The following is a 7,976-nucleotide window of genomic DNA, read 5'->3' as shown; positions in this document are numbered from 1 at the left end:
CCTAGCTCTAAAGGAAGCAAAAAATTTTTCCTTCCTGGCCCTGAGCCCAGCTGTCAGCCAAGGATTGCATGAGTCCCCTCCCTGTCACCTGCTCCTTACTGATTCCTGCAGGGACGTGCCCCACCAGACACAGGCTCGGCCTTCAACTCAGTTTCCCTTTCTCCCACCAGGGTTTTCTGCTTACCTGTTGGGCCACTTGCCCTGAAGCCCCTTCCTTCCTCTTTGCTTCTCTCATCTTTCTCCTGAAGCTGCAGCTTCTTTGAAAATCTTCTCAACCCTTCTAGAGCCCCTTGATTCTGCGTGCGTGCACATACCTCTTGTGTGCTGAGCTATAGGTCAGCTCTGATCCTGGCAGGTGGCCACCCTGACCCCAGAACAAGGTATCTGGGCACATAACCAGGTTCGTGCAGGGAGACGTGCTAGACTGGAAGGTCCCCAAGGCAGAGCCTGGTCTGATTTGCTCATTGCACATCCCCAAACCTGGCACCCAGGAGGTGCTCAGTAAATATCTGTTGAGAGGAAGAAGGCGGCAGACACAGAGACGTGTCTGCAGACCTCCCTTCAAGAAAGGACTTGCTGCCTGTTGCAAGGAGTGTAGTGAGCTGACAAGTCTAGTTCTTAGCCTCTTCCTGGTCCCCAGTGCGGGGCCTATAGGGTGAGGAGAGCAAGGCGCCTAGGACACAAAATGTAAGGAGGTACTGGCGCTCAGGATCATGCAAACACCTTTTACTTTTTGCCTGGGACACCTCACTCACCTCTCTCTAGTCTTGGCCTTTGAGGGCCGGCCAGGTCTGAGCACAGCAGTGGTTCTAGGGCCTGGTCGTTTCTGCCCAGCTCAGGCCAGGCTCCTCCCATGGGCAATCTTTGCTCAAGAGAAACTTTGCTCTGGTAGAGAACTGTCAGATCTGCCCAATCCTGTTTCCTTTCACTGAAGTGACTCCCCAGGGACCCTTTCCCATGCCTATCTTCATCTCAGCAGCTGCTTCCTGGTGAACCTGCCTGGTGAACAGGGGCATCCAGATTACAAAGTAAAGCACACATGCCCCTGGGAGTACCTCATGCCCAGTGCTGGACCTAATGCCTGGCATACATAGACACTCAATAAATCACGAAGGACTGACTGGCGAAGAGATCCCCAAGGGTCTGAACACGTGGTGGGAATCCAGTGACTAGATATGCTGACCTTGCTAGATGTCTCCAAACTGAGGTCCCCAAGGCACACTTGTAGGCAGTAATGGAGGCGACAGAGCTGTTTCCACGGTTTAAATGGTCTCATGGAATTTATGCTTTTAGATGAGATAAGGTCACTCGGGTTCATGAAAAGGCCTGATCTTTTGCTTTTGGTGGGAATGATATCAGAGTGGTGTGGCAACCCAGTCTTATCTTGGGTAAGCAACAATTCCCATCTGTACATGGTTTTCACTGGGCATAATTGGGGCAGAGGAGAGCAGTGGGAAGCTCAATGGCTTTGGACTGTTGTACCAGGTATCCTCAGGCAAATCACTGAGCCTCAGTTCCCCCACCTGTAAAGTGGGATCTAGGAATGTCCTGTTATAGGGGCTGTGAGGTTTAGATGAGACCACGATGTAAAGAGCTCACTATAGTGTTTAGCCCTGAGTAGAGTGGCAGCTACTAGTATCATCAACTAACGCCCATAGTTTGCCCATCACAACCTTTTAAAAGATGGAATTGATGGGCACGAGTGCCATAGGCATGCTTGGAGGTGACTGGCTTAACTGCTTTGCATGGACCAGGTCGGGACAGAGACCATTCATTTTGAGAATAAGAGAGGACCTCAACTCCGAGGCCACAGCAAACACAGGCTTGAGCTGGGCCAAGCTCCCTGGGAGCCAAGGCTAAGCTCCCTGGGAGCCAGGGACAAGCTGGAAGAGTGAAGTACAACAAGAATCCTCAAGTTTCCAGCCCCAGGCAGAGCTTGGTGGGGAGTGTGGGAGGTGGAACGACCTCTGTATTTACAGGATTAGGGTTTGGTCAATGTCCCAGGGATGTTCATGTAAATCAGCCTGAAGGACCAATATATGCAAATGATTTGGTACCTGGGATCCACCAGAAAGATCCACAGACCTGCCTTTCTGTGGGTGGCTTGGGGCTTTTTAGAAAGGAGACTGTTCCCTTCTCCTCCTAGGAGGCAGGAGGTTGCACGTAAAGAAAGCCTTTACATGGTCTGGTGCTCTGTGGAATACACACGTGTACATATGGAATAAAGACTGGAAGGAAATACATCAAAGTGTTAACCATCTGTTTTTCACTTAGGGAGTGGGATAATGGGTAATTTTAATTTTCTTCTTTATACTTTTTTTTGTTTTCTCTGAGTTTGTTCTCCATGGCTTGATGATGTAGGTGGATGGAGGGCGGAGTGAAGGAAGTCATCATATATTTTTAAAAATGTATTATCCATTTAACTTGAAGGTGAGGTTCTAGACTCAGCATTTTCACATAATGAATGAGAATCAACTGGAGCATATGGTTTCTAGCCAGCAGGTGAAAGAAATCCAGCAAGGCTCTTTAAACCCCATTCAGGATGGGAGTAAGGGTGGCCCAGGAAGCCGGAAAGATCATCTCAGATTCTCACTTATTCCTCCCTTCTATACAAGGTAGGAAAATGGAGATAGAGGACTGGTTTGCTCCCAGGGCAGTGCTCAGATGAGCTGGAGGCTCAGAGAGGGTATACAATTTAATACCAGGCTCAGCTTCTCATCCTGAAGAAGAAGAGTCTGGACACCGAGCCCTTTGATAATCTGGTAAAGTTTGTGTTTGGCAGTCTCACTCTCTTTCCTGAGCTATCTCTTCGCTTCTTGTCCCTCATCATCTGGGTTTTTTAATAGCCCTCCTCGACTCAAGCCTTACATATTCCCAAATTGTCCCTTTTCATACCCAACCTCCCTCTCCACTTTTACATTTCCCTCGCTGCCCTGTTCTTTGCTGTCTCTTTGCAAAGCAGGCTGACCACTAATTTATACTATAGGGTAAAAGACTCCCACTCTGTATTACCATTCATAAAACAGGATACTAAGAAAACGGAATTCACTCTCTGGAGAAGTCAGTGTAGAGGATCCAAAACCTAGTGCTAGAATCAGAAGCCTCAGTTTCTTCCCTTGTGGAAGCATAACAGGGACCTTGAAACTGTCTTGTCTTTTTAAAAATCAGGTCACAGGATACTTTCTCTCTCCATTGTCTCATTTGATTTTCACACTAATCCTGTGGTTATCTGGGCAGGAAGTCCTATTATTCTGATTTGCCTTTCAAAGCTTAGTTCAGATAAGCTTTTCTCCAGGAAACCCTTTTCCCCAACCCCACCCCCAGGCTAATCATTCCATCCTGGGAGCTGGGCAGCTTCTGAATCTGGCAATGGTTCCTGCAGCTCCACTCAACCCCCCACCTGCATCAAGGGCAGTGACCCCTCATTGTCCCTTTTGTTCCCTAGGGCCTGGCACACAGTAGGGCCTCAGTGGCTGTTCTAGGAACATTGAATGACATCGACTCATCATTCACAGGGGACACTGCCCTCTGGATTCTGTCTTCCACAGTGTTCATTAGCCTCCTCCTCCATGATCCTCTCTAGAAACTCAGTAGGTGGGCGGTGGGTGGGATCTAATGACAGTACCAAGCAGTAAAGATTTAAGGGCAGAGCCCTGGACCCCCTCTATAGAGGCTGTCAGGCTCAGGGCACCAGTCCTACAAATACAGCTGGTTCAAACACCAAAGAACTTTGAAATTACCTGTCCTGCCCTGGGCCAAATATCATCTTACAAGTGCCCAACCCAGGGCTGGCAGTAGGTGCTTCCCTGATGTCAAATGCTAGTTCCTGCCCCCTCCCCTTCCCAGAAGGTGAAGGTGGGCAAAGGGGACAGTCCATATGGGTTTCCAGTATACACTTCTGTGAAACAGAGGGGCCCCACCACCGCCCACTCCCCCTGCACCTGCAGCCATTGTTTCCTGCTCTCAGGGTTCTGGGTGCCCTTCTCCTAGGAAGGAGTTTGAGAGGTTGGGAGGGGTGCTGCAGAAGCTGGGTCACTGGCAGTGCGGTGATATAAAGCTAGGATTTGGAGCAGGGCAGTCCCAGCTCCACCACTTACCAGCTATGCCACCTGGACAAGTCACTGTGCCTCTCAGCACCCCAATGTCCTCATCCTGTAAAATGGGGGTAATAGGGCTTCCCTGGTGGCGCAGTGGTTGAGAGTCCGCCTGCCGATGCAGGGGACGCGGGTTCGTGCCCCGGTCTGGGAAGATCCCACATGCCGCGGGGCGGCTGGGCCCGTGAGCCATGGCCACTGAGCCTGTGCGTCCGGAGCCTGTGCTCCACAACGGGAGAGGCCACAAGAGTGAGAGGCCCGCATACCGCAAAACAAAACAAAAACAAAAAAAATGGGGGTAATAACATAGTAACACTACTACGTCACTGAACTGTTAAGAGACTTAGGTGAGGAAATATATGTGTAGTGACGGGCAGAGTAAATTAGAAAAGCAATATTTTTCTTCTTCCAATTTTATTGAGTTATAACTGACATACAGCGTTGTGTAAGTTTAAGGTGTGCAGCATACTGACTTGACTTCCATACTTATCACAGTAAGTTTAGTGAACATCCATCATGTCACATAGATACGAAATAAAAGAAACAGAAAAAAATTTTTTTCCTTGTGATGAGAACTCTTAGGATTTACTCTCTTAACTTCCATATATAACAGACAGCAGTGTTCATTATATTCCTCATGGTGTACATTACATCCCTAGTACTTATTTATCTTATAACTGGAAGTTTGTACCTTTTGACTCATCCAATTCCCCCTCGCCCAATGCCCCACCTCTGGTAACCACAAATTTGATCTCTTTTTCTATGAGTTTTTTTTTTTTTTTTTTTTGCCATACTGTGAGGCTTGTGGGATCTTCGTTCTCCGACCAGGGATCAAACCTGTGGCCCTTGACTTCCCTGGTGGAGCAGTGGTTAAGAATCCGCCTGCCAATGCAGGGGACAGGGGTTCGAGCCCTGGTCCGGGAAGATCCCACATGCCGTGGAGCAACTAAGCCCATGCGCCACAACTACTAAGCCCGCGTGGCACAGCTACTGAAGCCCGCATGCCTAGAGCCCGTGCTCCGCAACAAGAGAAGCCACTGCAATGAGAAGCCCATGTGCAGCAACGAAGAGTAGCCCCCGCTCAACGCAACTGGAGAAAAGCCTGCGCGCAGCAACGAAGATGCAATGCAGCCATAAATAAATAAATAAATAAATGTATTAAAAAATAAAAAACCTGTGCCCCTTGCAGTGGAAGCACAGGGTCCTAACCACTGGACCGCCAGGGAAGTCCCTCTATGAGTTTGTTTTTGAAGGGTAATTAAACCTACAACACTGTTAATTCCTGTTACACAACATAGTGATTCGGTATTAGAATAGTAATTGTTATGATCATCTCCAAACACTGTTACCATTGGATGGCAGACGAAAACTGGGCAGGACTCCTCCAGAGCAGTCTGTGCCAGAACCCCCAGGCTGCAGTGATTCCAGGAGCTGCCTTGGCAGGTGAAGTGTACCCAGGCAGCCCTGCCCTCGCTGCCGGCTAGGGCTGGAACGTCCTGGGGGCTTGCAGAAAATTTGGAATGGGGACCGGGTGCCTTGGTGTGTGCAAAGCACAGCTTTCACTGGGCCTCAGAAGCTGCAAGCTTTGGCCAGGCTTTCTAGGTGATGAAATGTGCCTACACTGGGTGGAGCCGGTCAGCCACTGCCGCGGCCACACCTCTCTACCCGCGGGAGTGAGAACAGAACAGCGTGTCTCTCTCTGGGTGTCAGCCTGGTCCAGAGCCCAGGGTCCAGGGACAGGGCTGGAGAGTCAGGCGGAGGGACAGAGACGGTGGACCCTGGTGCAGGGCCCTTCCCCTTTCAGGACCTTAGTTTCAGGAAATTTCTAAGGCCCCTTCAGCTCAGGGAGGTCTCCTTCCCCTTTCCCAGGGAAAGGCAGTAGGGCTGGGCGCTCCCTGACCTCTTGCTTCTGCCAAGAAAACAGTCTGGGTTCTAGTTTCATTTGTTCATTCATTCCTTCCTTCATTCATTCATGTTTTCCTAAGGACTGAGTCCATCCTGCTGCAGTTAAAACACCTATTCTCGAGGCTTGAGGGTCTAAGATAAGAAGAAAAGACACAAACTCCCACCTACGCCAAATCAGTCAGGTGATAGCAAGGGAGCCCAGACAGAGGGTGTGGTGGCAGCTCTGAGGGGCCAGATGAGGCTGAAGGAGAGCAGGATGTGGCACCCTGGAGGGAAAAGGAGGCTCTTCCAGCTGAGGGGACTTGGTGTCTGTCTGAAAGGGCAGAACTCAGAAGCCCTAGGCAGTGAGTGATCCCCCTCAGACCCCCCAGACTTCCACGGCTGTGCACTGGTCCCTGCCTGGATTTGGGGCCTAGCTCTAGTCCCCACGGGCTGGACATCCTCCTGCCCGCCCCCCACCACCACCACCAATTGGCCCCGTTAGAGGCTTCAGTGGCTGCCGGTGACCGGCTGAGAGCAGTCCCTGGCATGGAGGCGGCAGACAGCTGCAGGAGCTGTGCCAGTAGCAGTCTCTCTCATCACTCTCCCTTTCGGATTTCATTCCGGGTTCACTCAGCAGTGATTTTCCTACAGCTGAGTCACCCAGGGAAGGGCAGTAAACGAGGGTGATTAAACGTGTTGCAGTTCCTGGGATTTCCCAATTCTGTTTACAGGAGTTCAGAGGAACGCCACAGACATACCTGTGGTGAGACGGGCAAGGGCCTCTGAAGGGCCCTACTGAGGTACCCCTCTCAGACTGCAGGCTCTCTGAGGGCACAGCCAGGGTCTCCCTGTCAGACCCAGGCTTCCTGGGGACACGGCTCTATCTCCCCTCAGACTGGGGCTCCCTGAGGGCAGGGCTGTGTCTCCCCCTCCTATCAGGGGCCTCCTGGGAGGAGTGACCAGCTCTCATTTTCTGTCCCCTGTAGCCGCAGATCACGGGGTGCCTCTTCAGAGGTACAGTTGGACCCACTGTCGGGAACAGACGAGGTGCCTGGTGTCCCCTCTTGGGGTTCCTGTCACATCAGAGGAAGATGCTCAGACATGAAGTCTCTCATCTCTCTCCTGTATTCCTTCCTCCTCTTTCCTTTCCCCTCTCCCAGTCAGACCACCAACGCCTGCAACCCTTTCCTCGTCTGTCTCCCCCAGTCATCCCACAACATTTCCATTCCTGCCCTGCCCTTTGGTCCCCGGTTCCATCCGAGAGCGACTCTGCTACTCATTGACCAGGGAGCAAAGGTGGCAGAATCGGGCACCTCGGTGAAACCAGAGTCCAAACCTATGGGGCGAGGTCTGGTCGGCCGACGGCCCTCCTGCCCCTCCTGCTGACAGTTGAGAGAAGGCCCCCCGGGCTCCTCTGGCTCCGTCCTCAGTGGGAGCCTGAGGCCAGAGAGAACTGGCCGGCGCTTCATCCAGAGGGAGACATAACGGGGATGGTTTGCTGGTCACCGGCTGGCGCTGGGAAGGCGAACGTCAGCCAACATTTCCACGGTCCCTGATATTGTCGGCCTGGAAAGCAGCTCATCCAGGTGACACTTGGCAGCTACTGTTGGCCGAGACTGTCCTCGGGACTGTGGGTGTTAGATAACGTTGATCTTTCTCAAAATTTCCCACCAAAATGGCACCCAAAGGGGCCAGATCACCTTCTCCCCAGGGCCTTGGCTCAAAATAGCTTACTGGATGCCCTAGTAGGATCTCAAGCCTTCTCTCTAAAACCCACATATAAATGTTTCATTCTATTCCATCATGTCTGTGTTTAATACAGCCATGTTCTTATCTTCCTCACATTCTTTGAAGTCTAATGGATGTTGCAAGAAGATGGGGCACATTTATCCTTTGGCTTTGCAGTCCTGCACCCAATGGTGCCAGCGGTGGGAGCCCAGAGCAAGTGGCACAGGGGCCCAGGTGGCCTCAGACTTAGTCCTACTGCAGACTCAC

This window comes from Mesoplodon densirostris, chromosome 10 (assembly GCF_025265405.1).
Source record: "Mesoplodon densirostris isolate mMesDen1 chromosome 10, mMesDen1 primary haplotype, whole genome shotgun sequence".
In the NCBI taxonomy this organism is placed as follows: domain Eukaryota; kingdom Metazoa; phylum Chordata; class Mammalia; order Artiodactyla; family Ziphiidae; genus Mesoplodon; species Mesoplodon densirostris.
The sequence above is the reverse complement of the archived record's forward strand: the minus strand, read 5'-3'. Positions refer to the sequence as shown.